General features: G+C 39.7%; 2 pseudogenes; both read right to left on the reverse strand.

The window, feature by feature from the left end:
- Positions 1-366: 366 nt before the first annotated feature.
- On the reverse strand, positions 367-3,624 carry LOC116074197 (annotated as a pseudogene).
- Positions 3,625-4,499: 875 nt separating this feature from the next.
- On the reverse strand, positions 4,500-4,982 carry LOC116074218 (annotated as a pseudogene).
- Positions 4,983-8,331: the final 3,349 nt, after the last annotated feature.

Genomic DNA, 8,331 nt, shown 5'->3' on the forward strand with positions numbered 1-8,331 from the left:
CATCTGTGCTGGTTTGAGCTGGTGGCCTCTGTCTACAGGTTTTAAATCTGGGGTGAGGACAACAGGAACAGAAAAGAAGCAGGACATAGAAGAGGTAGTAAGGGATGAGGAAGAAAAGCAGAGCTTAAAGCTGCACCAGAGTTCAATCTTAGTTCCCAACTCTGTTGATCATAGTTCATTTCCACATTTACGGATTGAAAAATAAAAATACTCTTGATAAATCAAGATATAGTTCTATACATACTGACATCACTGATGTCATAGTGAAAAAGGTTCAAACTTCCAGTGAAAGACTATGCAAACCTGATAGCTCCCCTCAAGTTTACTGGTACTGCACACCCATTGTCTCTGGGCTTATCATTCACGTCACTCTGAATGAAGGGCAGTGTGCTGATGCAGAGTGTGGGCACTGATGAATCCCTTAGTCTCATTGGCAGACAAACTGCCAAAGTCAGCCACAGAGACAGCTATTTTGGCACTGGTGATATGATGTGTATGATTTTCAAAGTCTACACCCAGGTTATTTACAGAAACCTTATTCATAAAGGATTCAGGGACAGCTATGCCCATTTTCAATCTCTTTGCTGGTCTTTCCGATTCTTCACTGCACATGGAGTTTAACTCTGAGTGATAAAATCCAGTCTCAAATAAATTAAAACCATCACTTTCACCATTGCTGGGCAGGGTGAGTAACTCTTCCGTTACGACAGGCACATGATTGACTCATCCACGAGGTGTTTTTCCCAGTGGGGGAAAGCTATTATCCAGAGAATTCACATCTGTGGGGTTGCAGACAGTTGCTACACTATTGGTCAAAACTGTCGAGTCACTGGCAGTGAAGGAGCTGAGAATTTTCAGCAGCTGATCAGAAATGGGCTCAGGCCGATTAGAAGTTAAGGCTGAAGAACTGACTGTACCACTCAGCTTCTGTTTCATCTACAAGATGATCCATATAGTCCGTAATGCCAGGGTGATGGTTATAGCATTTCTTTCCAAATTTTGTCTGTCGAGCAAAGTAATCATAGCGTTCAGATTTCTTCCACATGTAGTAGAAGGCTACACACTCAGCAACAGTCCTAGATCTCACCTTATCTTTCTGAATGAGATGAAAATCTTTTCCATAAAGCATTAGTGCATGTTCAGAGCTTCAGCACTCTTCTTCTGTCCATGTTGTCATTCCTTCTTGAGATGCCTTCCCATTACAGCAGTACCTTTCAATTGCTTCCTTTATATTGTGGTTACATTTGAGAAGTTTATATAATGACTGTTCGTTATCCCTGGTGTGTGTGCCTGAAGAGACTCTGTCTAGGACCTTCTAATTTCCGGTTCTTAGTGAGATCTCAATAAGGTACTTCTTGACTTTGCTCTCCAAAACCACATCAGGACACCACAGTAGCTGCTCTTCATTTTTATAAGCTTTCTCGTCATCACCACTATACTTGCCAAGATAGGGAAGAATTTCTGCCGGATACTCTAGACCAATCATTATTTCCCTTCTCAAATCTCCAGGTGAGTTACTACTGTCCATTTCAACGTCCTCAATCTCTGATTCCTTGTCTCCATCACATGTAGTGTTTGATAGTAAAGGCCGGGGGAAGAATTCAGAAGTTTCATGAGAAGTCACAAATGGTGTCAGATCTCTGCAGAAGACTGGGTTTCTTCATCATCGCCAAACAGGTTTTTCGCTATTTCTTCTTTGTCTAGAATCATATCTGGTAGTTCATCTGCAAGTTCACTTGGGGAGCTGTTTGCACTGGAATTTGCAACCTTTAGAATTGTAGATTCACAGCCGTAGAATGCCAATAAGTCTTCTAGAAGGCATATTTCCTTCCTTTTCTAAGTCCTCAATTTCAGAGCTGAAGTTTTTCCCACCATCCATCAATTCCTCTTCCTCTAGAGTTCTTTCATCATCAGAATCATGGACCATTATCTCAGCAGTGGGGTCAAAATCATGATTCTCAGAAGACAAAGACCCAAAGGTTCAATTTCAGTCCATTATCATCATGGCAGGAAGCACAGCAGCATCCAGGCTGGCATGGCGCTGGAAGAACTGAGAGTTCTACATCTTCATCAAAAGGGAAGCCAGGAGCAGAATATCCTATTTCTTTCTTTAAATAGAAAGCCCAGCTATTGATATCGAGGATCCTTACAAATCCAAACACTACATTTTAGAGCTTAAACCAGATGGCCTGCTGACTAAAGCACCTTATACATCCTTGCTCCAGCAGGAAAAATTTACACAGAACAAAGTGTTTTATCTAGGCAGACTGCAGTAATACAGTTCCAATCAAATTAGACCTGCAATTCCTAAACACATAGTTCTGTTAATCTAGAGATGAGATGAACCCTATTCATATCTGGGCACAAGGCAGGGAGTGGTGCTCAAGCCACACCCTGTGCCTCAGGCTTCTAGCTGCACCTTTCTTTGAACTTTTGGCCAGCTTTGGAATTCTTTTACAGCTGCATTCAAGTAACCTGTTACAGCTAAAGGTTTGCTCCCCTAATGCTGTTTGCTGAAAATTGATCTTCAGTGTAGTAGGATGGTTATAAGTTTGGCTTAGTGGAAGGTGACTGACTGACCTCGGAACAGCTCAAGGCTTAATGCCACCTTTGAGAGCAGGTCATAAAGTGAGTGTGCCTCTCCCTTCACTCTCTTGCTTTTACTCTTTTGCTTGTTCAATCTTTAGTTAAAAAATGATATCAGACAAGAATGTGGACACTAAAATTGACATTTTTATGTAAAGTTTTTCTATTCTTTGATTTTTAATAAACTTTAGAAACCAAAAAAAAAAAAAAAATGATAACATCACTTCCCTCTCCAACCCTCCTGTGTCTCCCCTCTTGAACTGATAGCCTTTTTCTTTATTAGTCTTACACAGATATTATACACAGGAAAATAAAGGTGTAAATGTTTACGTATGACCTGCTGAGTCTGTTTGGTGCTGCTTGTGGGTTTATGATTTTAGGGATGAGCACTTTGTATTGGGTAAATAACTAGGGACACCTTTTGGGGGAGAATTACTCTCTATCTTGGCAGTCATTAGTTTCTGCAGTTGCCTAGGGATGGGACACCTGCCCTGCCCATGGGATATCCTCCATGTCAGCATGTCTACTGCTGTTGTTATTGTTCAGGTATTGTTTAGACAGCCATATATAGTTGAAGTATTGTGGGTGTAGTTTCCCTAGCACTTCTGAGACAAAATCTTACAGCAAACTTCTTGGCCTTCTGGCTCTTACCTTTCTTCCCCCACTTCTTTTTTTTTTTTTTTTTATTTTAGATATTTTCTTTATTTACATGCTAATTTCTCCATTCCCAGTTTCCCCTCCAAAAAACAAAAAAAACCAAAGACAAACCCCTGTTGCCTCCCCCCTCCCCATGCCTGCCACCCCGCCCTCTCCCACTTTCTGGCCCTGGCATTCCCCTACACTGTCTTCCCCCACTTCTAAGAGCAGGAGTTATATTGTGGGTGTATTGTCTGTGACCAGCAGGAGCAGGAGCTGTACTGTGTGTGTGTTGCCTGTGACCCTCATGAGCAGTTGTGTTGTGGATGTATTGCCTGTGACCCTCATGAGCAGGAGCTGTACTGTGGGTGTACTGCCTGGAGCTGAACTCCCATAGTCAGTGGATCACGTCACTTGAGGGAATCATGCCTGGTACTAGAAATCTAATCAACTACCGATGGCTAGTGAGGTCATGGGACACAGAGGACCTTCTGCGACCACACTACTAGATCTCTGTAATTTCTAACTGCATTTCAGCACGTATCCTACCACCTACCATAGCTAAGTGCAGCTCTCACTCAACATCAAAGATCCCTCTCTTTGCAGCAAAGGGACCATTACAGGAAACCAGAACTGGTCTCTTGGGTTTGTTTGAGACAAGTTCCCACCACATAGTCTTGGCAGGCCTAGAACTCAATATGTATGTAGACCATGGCCTTAAACTCATAAGGTATCCACTTGCCTCTGCCAGGTGCCAGGATTAAGCACTTGGTTCTTGCTTCCTATCTTGCCTGTGATCTCTTCCACCACAAACATAAAAACTGTGTGATGTCCCCTATCATGTGTGATATGATAGGGGATCCTACAAGAGGTCCTCAGGAGATATACTACCCTCACTTGGACTCCTCAGAGCTTAGAACCAAGATAAACCTCCTTGCCCAATAAGCTACCCAAGCCTCGCATACTTTGTTATAGCAACACATGACTGACTACTACATAGTCTCTCACATCTATAGAATTCAATGAGAAAGCAGTTAAAGAAGACAACGGTTTCCACAAGGAGACAATGACGATTGTTAGTGTTAAGGGCCTAATGGTAGATGTTCAAATAATGCCGTTATTGCCCACTCTGGAGTAAAATCCTTAGGGGATGAAGGGAGACAGCTGAACCAAGTGACAGAATCAGGACTCCATCAACGGAGATGACTGGATGAGCATACACTTTAATGAGAACGATTTCCTCAGCAAGTGCATCTGTGAGCTGAAGCTGTGTGTCATCAGGACTTCGCGTCCTGCTTCACAGGCTTCAGATGCCACAGCACGACCAACTCCCGAGTGCTCTTGAGGCACGTGCTGGGCATGGTCTTTTCTGTGGAAAGTCCCTGTGGCAGCTTCAGGGGCTGGATGTGTATCAGGTGTTTAAAAACTTTCAGTTTTGCATTCACCAACAGGATGTTCTTGTGAATTTGAGGGCTGTGAGCCTTCTGTAGTCCGAGCATCTTGATGGTATCTTTTTCCCAGTATGGACACCTCTTTGTCCTTCTTATTCTTGTGACAATATGCAGTTTATGAGGGTTCTAGGGGTCCCCACCATACTTTTCATGATCTTCAGGTCTAGGCTGAAACACTTTATCTGGAATTCTTGATTTGGTAAATTTGTGACAAATCCATTCCGTACCAATGAGAGATTCTGCACCTTTCTTCACAGTCTGTAGTCTGCCTGGAGGCCTCTGAAATACTGAGCACAGAACCCCTGCCATAGGTGTGTCAATTCTTCTCTTCAGAGGCTCCACCAGGAGATCAGGGATGGATAACACCAATGGTGATCAAAATGGACAGAATTCGAGTCAGGGCTACATAGTGGGAACCAGCAACCGCTGTGTCCACCCTGAATGTTGCCGCGGCCGGAAGGGCACTTTATACTTTTTATATTTATATACATTGCTTTACTTAGATCCATTGGACAATATTATTTTTCAATTTTATAAGTAAAAAAACTGAGCTAAAAAAGTGGCTTGCTTGGGATAAACACAATGGTTCATGCAAGATTTAGAAAATTTTAATACTTTTGAGGCTTAGAGTTACTTGGTTTTCTGATACTAAGTCTTATGTCTATATATTTCCTCCTTTAATTTGTTAGGAGTTTTTTGTTTTGATTTGGTTTTTTGTTTGTTTGGTTTGTTTGGTTGGTTGGGTTTTTTTTTTGTTTGTTTGTTTGTTTGTTTTGTGGATAACATACATTCTAACATACCATTTCATTTAGAAACAAGGAAAAGTACTTCCTTTATTTTTCTATCTTCAGGTACTTTAAACTCACTCTTTCCTTTATCATGCTAGCATCATAATGTGGTAATAAGTAAGCTTATTTGTTAAGTTTATGTCCCTTTACTCACCCAGAAGATTGTCTGAGACTGAAGTAGATCATGAGCCTCTTGAAGCCCAATACTTCTGAGAATAAATGTGCTGGTGTGTAAGTTGCAATCAGATCAAGCTTTGCCATATCATGAGTGCTAAATGTAGATGAGGGTTGTTGTGTCCTTCCATCTGCATCCCATTTTCTCAGGTTTATTTCTAGCCACAGACTCATAGGCAAAGAGAATAAAAGCCAGCTAAGGTGGCAGCATATGTAACCAAGAATGTAGAAATCTGGAAGAGACCCATTCAAGACACCAGATTACAAGTTTCTTGAAAATATCCAACTATCAAATATGTATGCTCTGCATTTTTCAAAGATATTTCGTAACATCAGCGTAATATGAAATCACCTTAAATCATCTCTTCTCTGCCTTAGCAACCTGAGCTTTTCCCACAATAATGTTTACTTTAAGTAATTTTGCTTTTTTTTATTCCATGAATGATGCATCATCTTTGAAACTAAATCATAAAGCCATCTTATTGAGTTTAGAGTTTTCTTTAATGAATATTCATTAGCACTATGAGAAGTGTCTCTTGTCTTGGTAAGGAAGGTCTAACAAGTCAAAACAAACAGATAGCATAAAATAATCAACATCAATATGTTCTTGTAAATACTGAATGTAAGCAATGAACAGAAGAAACAGCCTTTGAATTTCTGAGCTAAGTACACACATATTTATTAATTTTTGAAGTTACTAATACCAGGATTCATTTTAAATTTAGCAATCTCGTCACTGAAAGATTTGCAGGGAATGTCCAGAAATGAGAGTAACTTCTTTTGGTAAAATTTCAGCATGCTTCTAGAGTGCTAAACTGACACATGTGTCTAGTAGCAAGTCTAAAAGCTAGGCTCAGCTATAAAAGGCTCTTCCAAGGTAGTATTAAACTGTCTCCTCTTTAAGTGACTGTGAAGAGAACAACAGCACTTCATTCTAAGGTAAGTGACACATCTAATCCCCAAAATTTGCGCACACCAATAAACACACTCAAGAATGCTGGGAACTGGTTTCTTCTATGACCTGTATGTAATTCAACAAAAAAAGTGTGTAGTGTCTAAGGAGGAGCAATACATAAACCATCTAAATAGTCCCAAAACCCCTAAAGAAGTAGAAGCAGTCATTAAAAGCCTCCCAAGCAAAAAAATCCAAGGGTCAGATTGTTTTAGTTCTAACAGTTCTACCAAAACAAAAAAAACAAGAAACAAAAACAAAAACAACAATAACAAAGAAAAAACAAAAAACAAAAACACAGTTCCATATGTTTCTACCAGACTTTTCTAGAAGACCTAATACCAATAGTCCTCAAACTATTTCACAAAATAGAAACAAAAAGAAGAGTACCAAACTCTTCTATAAGGTCACAGTCACCTTGATACATGAAGTACACAAGAACTCAGCAAAGAAAGAGAACTTCAGACCAATTTTCCTTATCAACATAGATGCAAAATGTCCAATAAAATATTCCCAAACCAAATCAAAACACACCAAAAAGGTTTATGCACCATGTCCAAGTAGGTTTCATCCCGGGGATGCACTGGTGGTAAAACATATGAAAATCTATCAATGCAATTTACCATATAAAGAACTAAAAGAAAATGTAAACAGGTGGTCATTTCAGTTGCTGTGGAAAAGACTTTTGACAAAATCCAACACCTCATTATGACAAAAATATTGGAGAGATCAAAGCTTACTAAAAATATTTCTATGTAAAAGAAACATGGCCTCAATAATAGCAACCCTCAAAGCAAATACTGTCAATTGTATTTCTATCTTCATTTGCAGCTGACAAGAAGATTCAATTAAAAATCAAATTGTTAGGTGTCTAGTATTGTAGCTTGGTTGATAGAGGCTTCTGAAAGAGATATAACTTTCCAGTGATAATAAAGGGTTATTCTTGATACAGTTAGGATTATAAGTATGGACCTGAAACCTTAGAGTATCACAATGTAGAGTTAAGGCAGTAGGGAGTATCAACCATGTACTCTGGGTTTACTAAAAAGACCCCCAACCCCACTCCTGGGTTTCAGTAATGTTAGCATTAGATAGAGAAAATTGCGCTGAGGCATATTTACTAATTGAGACTTTGAAGTTATGGAAGACCCAACTGGAGCTTCAAGGCAAGAAATTACCAGACCAGTAAGCCTAATAACAGTGAGCCTTGCTTATTCTTTTCCCAGTGTCATATACTCAAGAAATCTTTGACTGAATTGGTGGTAATGGCAATATAAAAATGATGATGTTGTCTAAAGAATACAATCTCTTGTTCTTCTATTACTGGAGGAAAGGGGTTATCCTTCAAAGGAACTACAGCAGAGGGCCATTAAATGGAGAAGCCTTAAAAGCTGGGTTTTAGAAATATACTGAAGAATGCAAGAGAATATATCTGTCATGTCTAAGCCTAGGAAAGATCTTTTCCATGTGGTGAACTAAGAATCTCTTGTTTTAAAACTGAAATGAACAATAAGATAGTATGACAACCCTATAACATTCCAGACCTACAAGCTTGAGTCAAAGAAACCAAACTCCCAAGTTGGATATTGAGGCATAGAAAACCAGGTATCAGTAGTCCACAAAAGAATTACAAAAATATAAGTCTGAGTGATTTAAAAACTCTTTCTGATCTCAAGTAAAGTGGGAACACAGCATACATTGAAGTAAGCATGGCAGGAGAAGAGAGATGCAAGCAAGAGCAATA

This window comes from Mastomys coucha, unplaced genomic scaffold (genome assembly GCF_008632895.1).
Source record: "Mastomys coucha isolate ucsf_1 unplaced genomic scaffold, UCSF_Mcou_1 pScaffold24, whole genome shotgun sequence".
Taxonomy (NCBI): domain Eukaryota; kingdom Metazoa; phylum Chordata; class Mammalia; order Rodentia; family Muridae; genus Mastomys; species Mastomys coucha.